Source organism: Dermacentor albipictus, chromosome 1 (genome assembly GCF_038994185.2).
Source record: "Dermacentor albipictus isolate Rhodes 1998 colony chromosome 1, USDA_Dalb.pri_finalv2, whole genome shotgun sequence".
Taxonomy (NCBI): Eukaryota; Metazoa; Arthropoda; class Arachnida; order Ixodida; family Ixodidae; genus Dermacentor; species Dermacentor albipictus.
Genome location: NC_091821.1, coordinates 267,523,215 through 267,536,103, shown reverse-complemented (window position 1 = coordinate 267,536,103; position 12,889 = coordinate 267,523,215).

Below are 12,889 nucleotides of genomic sequence, written 5' to 3'. Positions count from 1 at the left end.
AGTCGAACAGAGATCTGTGTACAGAGCGTGTAATGTCGGGTCGTTGTCGATCAGCTTTCGTAGAGGATGAACTCTAGCTGTTCGAGTGGATTGAGGGTAGAGGAAAGCCCTATATACGACGAGGTGCTGGTGGTAGGCACATTGAGCGTAAGCGCAGCTCCGACGCTGTGTCTCCAAAGCGTTACCTGCTCTCAGAGAGTGAGCCACCTGGGTTGTCCAAGCCCCACCAGGGTACAATAAGTACTCGTGTGCTGCGTCGAAGACTACTTTTGGCGTAGAAGCAGTGCGCAAGCATCTTCGTCAAATAGCGATACTGGGCGTGATATAGCGGGCGGCCGACTGACCAAATCTGCCTCTAAAGGGGCACTTCTCACCAGGCAGTGGACCACATCTGATCCCGACGTGGAGCCCACCTCATTCGTCCACGTCATTCATCTACGCGACAGACATTGAGAATTGGTGCAGACTGTGCAGACGACAAGCTTCAAATCAGGGTGACGAACCAAACCTTAACCGAAAACAGTACTCGAACCAGAATTTCGGCTGGAACTGAACCCGAACCCTGACCGACATTCTTTGAATGTGCCGGAACCCGAACTGAACCTGAAGCGAAAAAGACAATAATGGTTACCAGTTCTGCACAAAACGGTTCAAGCATATTGGGGGGCAACAGATGCTCACTAGACTCGCCATTCTTCGGAATAACTACTTATGTACTCGGCACAACTCACTGGCGAATTTTGTCCGAAAAAAGATACACCCGCCAAAAGCAGAAGAAAGATTTTAAAAAAGGGTCCCACGATTACGAAACTCCCTGATGCGAAATTTGAGTGCAGCTCGACACGTGTTTTCATTTCGCGATATATTGAGGCAAAGAATTTGAGACCAAAATCACCGCACTGACTGGCAGTTGGCCAGTGCCGTCAGCGCCTTCGCAGAGGAAGGGGCAGTATGGGAACGCAGGGCATCATGAGCGGCATCGAAGCTAGCTGTGCAAGAAGACGACGACGAACGCGCGAGCATGGAGGTTCACGAGCGCGTTCGCGTGGTTACGCCGAGGTACGCCGACGAGCCATCTGTAGTAGAAGACGACGACGAACGCGTGAGCAGTGGCACGAGAGCGGTCGCGCGGTTAAGCCGAGGTACGCCGACGAGCCATCTGTAGCAGAAGACGACGACGAACGCGTGAGCATTGGCACGAGAGCGGTCGCGCGGTTACGCCGAGGTACGCCGACGAGCCATCTGTAGCAGAAGACGACGACGAACGCGTGAGCAGTGGCACGAGAGCGGTCGCGCGGTTACGCCGAGGTACGCCGACGAGCCATCTGTAGCAGAAGACGACGACGAACGCGTGAGCAGTGGCACGAGAGCGGTCGCGCGGTTACGCCGAGGTACGCCGACGAGCCATCTGTAGTAGAAGACGACGACGAACGCGTGAGCAGTGGCACGAGAGCGGTCGCGCGGTTACGCCGAGGTACGCCGACGAGCCATCTGTAGCAGAAGACGACGACGAACGCGTGAGCAGTGGCACGAGAGCGGTCGCGCGGTTACGCCGAGGTACGCCGACGAGCCATCTGTAGCAGAAGACGACGACGAACGCGTGAGCAGTGGCACGAGAGCGGTCGCGCGGTTACGCCGAGGTACGCCGACGAGCCATCTGTAGTAGAAGACGACGACGAACGCGTGAGCAGTGGCACGAGAGCGGTCGCGCAGTTACGCCGAGGTACGCCGACGAGCCATCTGTAGCAGAAGACGACGACGAACGCGTGAGCAGTGGCACGAGAGCGGTCGCGCGGTTACGCCGAGGTACGCCGACGAGCCATCTGTAGCAGAAGACGACGACGAACGCGTGAGCAGTGGCACGAGAGCGGTCGCGCGGTTACGCCGAGGTACGCCGACGAGCCATCTGTAGTAGAAGACGACGACGAACGCGTGAGCAGGGGCACGAGAGCGGTCGCGCGGTTACGCCGAGGTACGCCGACGAGCCATCTGTAGTAGAAGACGACGACGAACGCGTGAGCAGTGGCACGAGAGCGGTCGCGCGGTTACGCCGAGGTACGCCGACGAGCCATCTGTAGTAGAAGACGACGACGAACGCGTGAGCAGTGGCACGAGAGCGGTCGCGCGGTTACGCCGAGGTACGCCGACGAGCCATCTGTAGTAGAAGACGACGACGAACGCGTGAGCAGTGGCACGAGAGCGGTCGCGCGGTTACGCCGAGGTACGCCGACGAGCCATCTGTAGTAGAAGACGACGACGAACGCGTGAGCAGTGGCACGAGAGCGGTCGCGCGGTTACGCCGAGGTACGCCGACGAGCCATCTGTAGTAGAAGACGACGACGAACGCGTGAGCAGTGGCACGAGAGCGGTCGCGCAGTTACGCCGAGGTACGCCGACGAGCCATCTGTAGCAGAAGACGACAACGAACGCGTGAGCAGTGGCACGAGAGCGGTCGCGCGGTTACGCCGAGGTACGCTGACGAGCCATCTGTAGTAGAAGACGACGACGAACGCGTGAGCAGTGGCACGAGAGCGGTCGCGCAGTTACGCCGAGGTACGCCGACGAGCCATCTGTAGTAGAAGACGACGACGAACGCGTGAGCAGTGGCACGAGAGCGGTCGCGCGGTTACGCCGAGGTACGCCGACGAGCCATCTGTAGTAGAAGAAGACGACGACGAACGCGTGAGCAGTGGCACGAGAGCGGTCGCGCGGTTACGCCGAGGTACGCCGACGAGCCATCTGTAGCAGAAGACGACGACGAACGCGTGAGCAGTGGCACGAGAGCGGTCGCGCGGTTACGCCGAGGTACGCCGACGAGCCATCTGTAGTAGAAGACGACGACGAACGCGTGAGCAGGGGCACGAGAGCGGTCGCGCGGTTACGCCGAGGTACGCCGACGAGCCATCTGTAGTAGAAGACGACGACGAACGCGTGAGCAGTGGCACGAGAGCGGTCGCGCGGTTACGCCGAGGTACGCCGACGAGCCATCTGTAGTAGAAGACGACGACGAACGCGTGAGCAGTGGCACGAGAGCGGTCGCGCAGTTACGCCGAGGTACGCCGACGAGCCATCTGTAGCAGAAGACGACAACGAACGCGTGAGCAGTGGCACGAGAGCGGTCGCGCGGTTACGCCGAGGTACGCCGACGAGCCATCTGTAGTAGAAGAAGACGACGACGAACGCGTGGGCAGTGGCACGAGAGCGGTCGCGCGGTTACGCCGAGGTACGCCGACGAGCCATCTGTAGTAGAAGACGACGACGGACGCGTGAGCAGTGGCACGAGAGCGGTCGCGCAGTTACGCCGAGGTACGCCGACGAGCCATCTGTAGCAGAAGACGACGACGAACGCGTGAGCAGTGGCACGAGAGCGGTCGCGCGGTTACGCCGAGGTACGCCGACGAGCCATCTGTAGTAGAAGACGACGACGAACGCGTGAGCAGTGGCACGAGAGCGGTCGCGCAGTTACGCCGAGGTACGCCGACGAGCCATTTGTAGTAGAAGACGACGACGAACGCGTGAGCAGTGGCACGAGAGCGGTCGCGCGGTTACGCCGAGGTACGCCGACGAGCCATCTGTAGTAGAAGACGACGACGAACGCGTGAGCAGTGGCACGAGAGCGGTCGCGCGGTTACGCCGAGGTACGCTGACGAGCCATCTGTAGTAGAAGACGACGACGAACGCGTGAGCAGTGGCACGAGAGCGGTCGCGCAGTTACGCCGAGGTACGCCGACGAGCCATCTGTAGTAGAAGACGACGACGAACGCGTGAGCAGTGGCACGAGAGCGGTCGCGCGGTTACGCCGAGGTACGCCGACGAGCCATCTGTAGTAGAAGAAGACGACGACGAACGCGTGAGCAGTGGCACGAGAGCGGTCGCGCGGTTACGCCGAGGTACGCCGACGAGCCATCTGTAGTAGAAGACGACGACGAACGCGTGGGCAGTGGCACGAGAGCGGTCGCGCGGTTACGCCGAGGTACGCCGACGAGCCATCTGTAGTAGAAGAAGACGACGACGAACGCGTGAGCAGTGGCACGAGAGCGGTCGCGCGGTTACGCCGAGGTACGCCGACGAGCCATCTGTAGTAGAAGACGACGACGAACGCGTGGGCAGTGGCACGAGAGCGGTCGCGCGGTTACGCCGAGGTACGCCGACGAGCCATCTGTAGCAGAAGACGACAACGAACGCGTGAGCAGTGGCACGAGAGCGGTCACGCGGTTACGCCGAGGTACGCCGACGAGCCATCTGTAGCAGAAGACGACAACGAACGCGTGAGCAGTGGCACGAGAGCGGTCGCGCGGTTACGCCGAGGTACGCTGACGAGCCATCTGTAGTAGAAGACGACGACGAACGCGTGAGCAGTGGCACGAGAGCGGTCGCGCAGTTACGCCGAGGTACGCCGACGAGCCATCTGTAGTAGAAGACGACGACGAACGCGTGAGCAGTGGCACGAGAGCGGTCGCGCGGTTACGCCGAGGTACGCCGACGAGCCATCTGTAGTAGAAGAAGACGACGACGAACGCGTGAGCAGTGGCACGAGAGCGGTCGCGCGGTTACGCCGAGGTACGCCGACGAGCCATCTGTAGCAGAAGACGACAACGAACGCGTGAGCAGTGGCACGAGAGCGGTCACGCGGTTACGCCGAGGTACGCCGACGAGCCATTTGTAGTAGAAGACGACGACGAACGCGTGAGCAGTGGCACGAGAGCGGTCGCGCAGTTACGCCGAGGTACGCCGACGAGCCATCTGTAGTAGAAGACGACGACGAACGCGTGAGCAGTGGCACGAGAGCGGTCGCGCAGTTACGCCGAGGTACGCCGACGAGCCATCTGTAGTAGAAGACGACGACGAACGCGTGAGCAGTGGCACGAGAGCGGTCGCGCGGTTACGCCGAGGTACGCCGACGAGCCATCTGTAGTAGAAGAAGACGACGACGAACGCGTGAGCAGTGGCACGAGAGCGGTCACGCGGTTACGCCGAGGTACGCCGACGAGCCATCTGTAGTAGAAGACGACGACGAACGCGTAATCAGTGGCACGAGAGCGGTCACGCGGTTACGCCGAGGTACGCCGACGAGCCATTTGTAGTAGAAGACGACGACGAACGCGTGAGCAGTGGCACGAGAGCGGTCGTGCAGTTACGCCGAGGTACGCCGACGAGCCATCTGTAGTAGAAGACGACGACGAACGCGTGAGCAGTGGCACGAGAGCGGTCGCGCGGTTACGCCGAGGTACGCCGACGAGCCATCTGTAGTAGAAGAAGACGACGACGAACGCGTGAGCAGTGGCACGAGAGCGGTCGCGCGGTTACGCCGAGGTACGCCGACGAGCCATCTGTAGTAGAAGAAGACGACGACGAACGCGTGAGCAGTGGCACGAGAGCGGTCGCGCGGTTACGCCGAGGTACGCCGACGAGCCATCTGTAGTAGAAGACGACGACGAACGCGTGGGCAGTGGCACGAGAGCGGTCGCGCGGTTACGCCGAGGTACGCCGACGAGCCATCTGTAGCAGAAGACGACAACGAACGCGTGAGCAGTGGCACGAGAGCGGTCACGCGGTTACGCCGAGGTACGCCGACGAGCCATTTGTAGTAGAAGACGACGACGAACGCGTGAGCACTGGCACGCCGACGCTCAACCAGAAACGGGTGCCTAAAGCCCCAACCAGACGTACGCACTGGTACGCGGCCGCACGCGCAGCGCCGCATCTGAACGCGTACGGCGTTAGGCGCAGAGGCTGCAGCGCATGCTGTCGCGCGGCGGCGTGGAGACCTAGCACTGCTAGGTTTCTTGCGCCCGCGCCGGAAGCTTCCGCTTGCGTTACACGCCCGACGCGCCTCACGTGACGACGGCGAACCAAAGCCCGGGCAAGCTGCGTGCGTTGTGATGGGTGTTCCGCGCGGGTTTTGGTATGTTCTGATGGCAGCCGCTAAAGTCTTCAGCCGCAATGGTGCATTATTAACGAAATGTTCATTGCCAACGTTCGGGACCTGACACAGCGTGCAGAACGCGTAAGGCACAGACCATGCGAGTGATGCTATGAGTGATGCTATGCAGGTTTTCACCGAGTTCACAATACTGACAGTTAGCTGGCTGAACCACTAGGAGTCCTGCAACGTCATTTTTTTAAACTGTAAAAATAAATTTTAAGAGGGAGAGAGAAAGAGAGAGGGCTCTTTATTAGAAAAACAGAGAATTTTGCCGGCGCGTATATAACCGCTGGCATGCTACTCTGTATAGGGATGGGTAATGGGATTAAAAGTTTCCAGAAAAGAGTGGGAGAAAAAAAGGATAAAAATTAATATGAAATGTCCGAGTGGACCTGATACTAATTTTTACGCGTGACATGGCGGGTAAATTTAGGCTTTTGTATAGGAAGGATGAAATTTTTAAAGTTTTCCTATTTGACCAATTTCTGTCAGGTATTTGAACAATAAATCCAAAACCCGTCGCTGTTTCGAAGGGCCGGGCATTGGACCTAAGATGCTCGGTAACGTTAACGGTTCGTGGCGAATCATGTCCATTTGGTGCTCAAAAAATTGTCTCTCGTCGCGGTACGCGGGGCATTCTAGTAATATGTGCTCAATTGTCTCTAAGTTGCGACAGTTATCACAGTATGGGTTAGTGGTAAGTCCTATGCGGTACAGAAAATTGTTCGTATATGCCACGTTCAGTCGAAGACGATTGGTACAATGTCTCTAAGTGTCGAGGAAGTGGTCGTGGAATTTTCGGTCTCATTTCTGGGTCAATGTAACGTAGGAAGTTATCTTGGTGAAGCGGCAGATTCAAGATGCGGTGTTTTTCTTGATGGGCATATTTTTTTGCCATGGTTGAAGCATCGGCTTTTGTAAAATATGTTCTTCTGAACTTGCGGTATTGCAGTCCATTTCTGGCAGCTTCGTCCGCTCTTTCATTTCAATGCCGGCATGGCCAGGTATCCACTGGAACTTTATGCAATGCCCAGCAATCTTAGCCCTGTGGTGAAGATAAGCAATGTCAAATGCTGCTGGTTGATTATTGCAACGCTTGTGCCTGTTCCACATACTTTGTAGGGCTGCTTTTGAGTCTGTGAATATCACCCATGTCTTTGGCGGCTGCTGTCGAAGTATATACACAAGGGCCTCCTTAATGCCATATAGCTCCGCTGAAGTAGATGATGTCGCTCGCTCAAGACGAAACGAGAATCGTTGTCCTGTAGAGGGAACAAAAAGTCCGCATGATGAACGATGTGGAGTTGTAGAGCCATCTGTGAAAATGTGCGTTGCGGCTGCGTATTCTTTGTGCATATATTCTAAAGCTATCTGATAAGTCGCTGCTTGAGGCATTGTCTTGTTCGCACTGATTCCAGGTATGTATGGCACGATTTCCAGTGGGGACAGTGTCCATGGTGAAATGTTTCGCGGCATAATTTGTGACGCCTGAGCAGGAATCGAAATAGATATGCTTCCGACGGCCTGTCCAAAGCTAGATGTAGCACGGGTTCTGGAAATATCCTTTAAAAAGTGAGTCTTCGTATGAATGACGTGGCGGAGGTGTATCCGAAGTGTCTCCTGCGAACATAGCACTTCCAGAGGCAGGCATCCGCAGCTTCTGCTACAGTCCCTGAGCGGGACGACCCCTTCGGAAGGCCAAGACATACGCGAAGGCAGTTGTTTCGTGCTGCCTCGAGTTTTCTCTTGCTTGTGGGAGATATTTTGTGCAGGATCGGGAGGTAATATCGCACTGTTCCATCGACGTAGGCCTTATGGAGGAGCACCATTGATCGACAGGTGCTGCCCCACTGTGATCCGGCTAGAAATCGGAATACGTGCGACGCCGAGGAAATCTTCTCACTCAGTTTTTTCACTTGGGGCGACCATGTGAGGTTCCTGTCGATCGTCACTCCAAGAAACCTTTGCGTCTTGACGTATGGAAGGGCGCGACCACCCAACACTAGTGGGTATTTTTCCATACACCTCCGCGTGAAAGCCATGGCAACGCTTTTGTCGGGGGACAATTTCAGACCCCTTGGATTTAGGTAGGCCGATATATTTGCTAGCGCTCTCTGGAGGGGTGGTTGGGTGGTACTGCGGGAACGCGCCGCACTCCAAATGCAGATGTCGTCCGCATACAGTGTGATTTTGACGCCAGGGGGCAGGTTTCTTTTCAGATGGATGAGGACTAAATTAAATAATACCGGGCTTAACACAACTCCTTGTGGCACTCCCTTCTCGACGGCATAAAGCGCCGTGGGGCCATCCGGGGTACACATGAAAAGTTGGCGTCCTTGAAGATAGTCTGCAATCCATGCGTAGAGCCGTCCTCCAAGACCAAGGGTTTCCAAAGCGTCAAGTATTGCTGTATGATAGACCGAATCGTATGCTGTCTTAATGTCTAAAAATAATTTTAACTTTATTTAATTTAATTTTAATTTTAAGTTACAACTTATTGCGTGCTATTGCCATCTTCAACACATTGCTTAACGTGACCGTTAAGCGTAGGCTGGGCTAATCGGCGCGACGAAACGCGCGGCGACGAGCGCGCGGCAACTCCTGCATCGTTTGGGTGCGCGCGCTCTTCCTCCGCCGGTCGCGACATGACGTCGAGTGAACGCGGCGCGTGCGGACGCGTTCCAACGCGTACGTTTGTGCCTAAAAGCTGTGCTCTAAAATCGTTGTTTCGGGACCGGTGCGGGTCCCTTGTTGACAATGGAGCGAAAGTACAGAATGTTGTCCTTTATTTAGTGGCGAGATCGCGCATGCTTTTTTGCAAAACAATTAAAATATTCTGAAATATTTTTTTCCCTGCTTTTGGTGAGCCTACATTTTTTTCGTTGACAACATTTATTCCTCGTCAGACGATGTTTCGTGGAACCCTTGACTATCAGTAGCAGATTGTTTAGACTCACGAGTTGATTTATGTGCGAGTAAGGGAATAAAAATAGACAGACGTAAGGGAACGTATGTGCTGGTAACTACGGCCGCCTCGTCAGAGATACTTGAACTTCTGCACTCGTCTATGCCAGGTGTGTACCGCGGACAAAGCGTTGCCTCAGGGTGGCTCTGCGGAATTGGTGTTTCTGCTGAAGCTCCCAATGTGGCCGTTAGGTTAGCACGTTGCTATAACTAGGTAAACCGTAAAACGTCCACAATCGAACTTATGGAGGTCAAAAAAGATGAGATCCTCGAGGAGGGAAAATAAGAATATCAGCGACTTCGCTGCACAGCTTAATTATTGCATCTATAACGTTACGGTCGCTAATGAATGCCGTCACTTTCCTAGGGCGCAGCAGCCGCGACTGTAGACAACACGCGAAAAATTGCCAGCCGTGGTTGCTCAGTGGCTATGGTGTTGGGCTGCTGAGCATGAGGTCGCGGGATTCGATCCCGCGACCATTTTCGCATTTCGGTGGGCGCGAAATGAGAAAAGTATCCGTGTACTTAGATTTAGGTGCACGTTAAAGAACCCCAGGTGGTCAAAAATTTATGCCTCTTGCTGATGAACCCTATAGCTCACGCGCCATGCGGAGAATTTCATAGCACTCTGCAGCATGAGGAAAGATAAAAACTGACTACGTCGAGCCGATTCGCGGTATGTTATGTTGCGATACCTTTAGTGTATTGTTATTGTATTTAAGAGCAACAAACAAAAAAGTGGTTGTGGTATCTGTAGTGCGCGTAACGTTTCTCAGGAATGGCCGCCACACTGTGTCTTGTAAGTTCTTAGATTATCACCGAGTTGAAAAAATTAGCGAAGTGTTTGTCACTATTTTGTAAATAGTGCTCTTTAGCTGTTTTACGGGAGCATCTGGAAAGTGAATTCTGGTTTGGTATTAAGACAGGACAAGACAATACTTTCAACTTTTTTTTTTGTGCTGACCCAATGAGTGTAGCACCAATATGCACTTGTCGGTCCTTATGATACATTATGATATTATGACAATACGATAGCAAAGCTGAGAAGCGAGCCTGAATCAAAGTTCTGGCCAGCTACTAAGCATTGGGAAAACCAAACAGAAAAAGGGAAAAGTGTTGACGATGAAGACTAAAATGGCGCGGAATCAACTTGAACAGCGAAGACTCTTCAAAGTTTTAAATCCAGACCACTCGCTCGCAAGAACTTGATGTCCTTGCAAGTTTTCTCTTCCAACGCATACGCCAGATCATCGTTGACTCAAAAATGGCCGGCTGTTTCGTTCCTCGTCAAGAACCCGTTTGATTTCCGAATTTCGAATGGAGTTATGTCGTTTTTTATGTCGTTTTTGTGTGCGTGCGTGCGTGTATGTGTGTGCGTGTGCGTGTGCGTGTGTGTGTGCGTGCGTGTGTGTGTGTGTGTGTGTGTGTGTGTGTGTGTGCGTGCGCGTGCGTGTGTGTGTGTGTGTGTGTGTGTGTGTGTGTGTGTGTGTGTGTGTGTGCGTGTGCGTGCGCGCGCCAAATTTTTTTTATTGCTATATTGCTATCGTTATACACAGCAAATCCAGCGACACTCCAAGGCAGCCAGACACGGAGTCATGGGAATGCTGTGAACGGTACTGGACGAAACGATGATGAAGCAGAAAAGAGAAAGCAAGGATTGCGCCTCCGCGCCCTCACGCATACACACTCGGGCAGCCGCAGCTGGACCCAAACGGCATCAGGCTCTTGTTTGAGTGGCCGAGCGAGAACATGCGTTAGCCGCGCCACCTAAATACAGGAACGAATTAATTGAAGGGTTCATTCTCAACAGCCTAAATCAAGTGTTCAAAATTCGTGAGTGCTTGTATGTTCAGCGGGACGTCGCGAAGGCCGAATAATAAGATGGCGCCAAACAATAACGAAGACGGAACAGACAACAAGCACCAGCGTTTGCAGCAGTAAAAATAAGTTATTCTACAAGAACAAGTTTTTCACGTTTTTGTTTTTTTTTTCCCTGTGTCTTCGTTTGTCGGGGTTTCAGTCTAGCACCGCTTTAATAATAAAGTACTCAGGGGACATTCGCATTTTCGCTCACTCAAATTATTAAAAAATACGGGCATTTATGTATAATTTGCCGTGTTAGTATCCCATTGAAAGTTTTCGCGGAATGATCTTAATCATATTAGCTTCATTGTATTAACATCGCTGCTTTGTTTGTTTGTTTGTTTGTTTGTTTGTTTGTTTGTTTGTTTGTTTGTTTGTTTGTTTGTTTGTTTGTTTGTTTGTTTGTTTGTTTGTTTGTTTGTTTGTTTGTTTGTTTGTTTGTTTGTTTGTTTGTTTGTTTGTTTGTTTGTTTTTCTTCTGCTACATTGTAGAGCTAAAAGTGTTTTGAGAAGATAATGTAGTCGCCTCAAAATAAGACTCGTAACCCCAGTGGGGTTCGCCACATAGGAAATAATAACTACCCGCATAAAGAAAGCAAGAAAGGAGACAAGAAAAAAATGAAGAAAGAGACAAAGGAAACGAAGACATTAGGTGACAAAATAACAGTAGTCTTTTGGTATAATGAGCAAAGAAAAAAACGAGTGCAAAACGATCGGCACCCTATCAGCGCAATCCTGTCAACGCGTGAATAATCTGTGGAGAGCAAACAATGTGATGTATATGTTGATTAAAACTAAATTATGGAGTTTTACGTGCCAAAACCACGATCTGATCATGAGGCACGTCGTAGTGAGAGACTCCGGAAATTGGGACCACCTGGAATTCTTTCATCATCAACCTATTCTAAGTCCACTGCAGGACGAAGGCCTCGCCCTGCGACCTCCATTTACCCCTGTCCTGCGCCAACCGATTCCAACTTGCGCCCGCTAATTTCTTAATTTCATCACCCCACCTAGCCTTTTGCCGTCCTCGATTGCGCTTCCCTTTACTTGGCACACATTCTGTAACCCTAATGGTCCACCCGTTATCTAACCTGCGCATTACATGACCTGCTCAGCTCCACTTCTTTCTCTTAGTGTCTATTAGAATATCGGCTACGCCCGTTTGCTCTCGGATCCACACCGCTCTCTTTCTGTCTCTGAACGTTACGCCTAGCATTCTTTGTTCCATTGCTCTTTGTGCGGTCCTTAACTTGTTTTCGAGCTTCATTGTGAGTCTTCAAGTTTCTGTTCCATATGTTCCTTACAATATGTTCTTTTAAGTACACAGGTTTTTCGTATTTCGTCCCCATCGAAATGCGGTTGCCGTGGCCGAGATTCGATCCCGCGGCCTCGTGCTTAGCAGCCCAAAGTCATAACCACTAAGCGAGCACAGCGGTGTGTCGATATTGGTATTGAGTCCTTTTTAAATTAGGTGAATATCTATAAATAACAAAGTTTTGAAAAAGCACGACAATAAGCTTATCATACGAGAATACAGAGCGAACTTTTAAAAAATCGTATTTCCACGGCCCCCTTTTTCATTCCGCTCGTCGTACGTGTGTCCACGTTCGTAGGCACAATACTGCTATTGTTTATGTTGTCCGACGGCACACGCGTATGTAACAGACAGCTGGTCAACCCTTGTATTTCTCATCGTGTGAACACCTACATTGCATTCTCCTTTACATTTCAGAGAATAGATAATGCTGTCGCAGCTCCTTTGCTTTTGCCGCAGTTTCGCAGCAAGACCGCATTTTATGGTTGTGATCGGTCATAATAACATGGCGTTGTATTTCTCTGGTATTACGGAGAAAAAAACACGATAGTTACATTCGCGTGCTCCTTTCGCCATAGGCTCCAAAAATGACAGCTATGACGTCACGTGCCTGTTTCCAGAGTGTGCAGTATGGCAAAGCGTGGCCTTCGAGATGGGCTTCCATTACTCTTTGAGGGCTGCGACTTGGACACCACAACGGGGTGAATGAATGTAAGTAGGAACTTTTTCTTCTTAACACTCTAGGCAAGAATAGCGCCAAATCCTGTATTGAACAATGTAGATAATAAAATGCTACCTTGCCGCATAACTGTGGCGAAA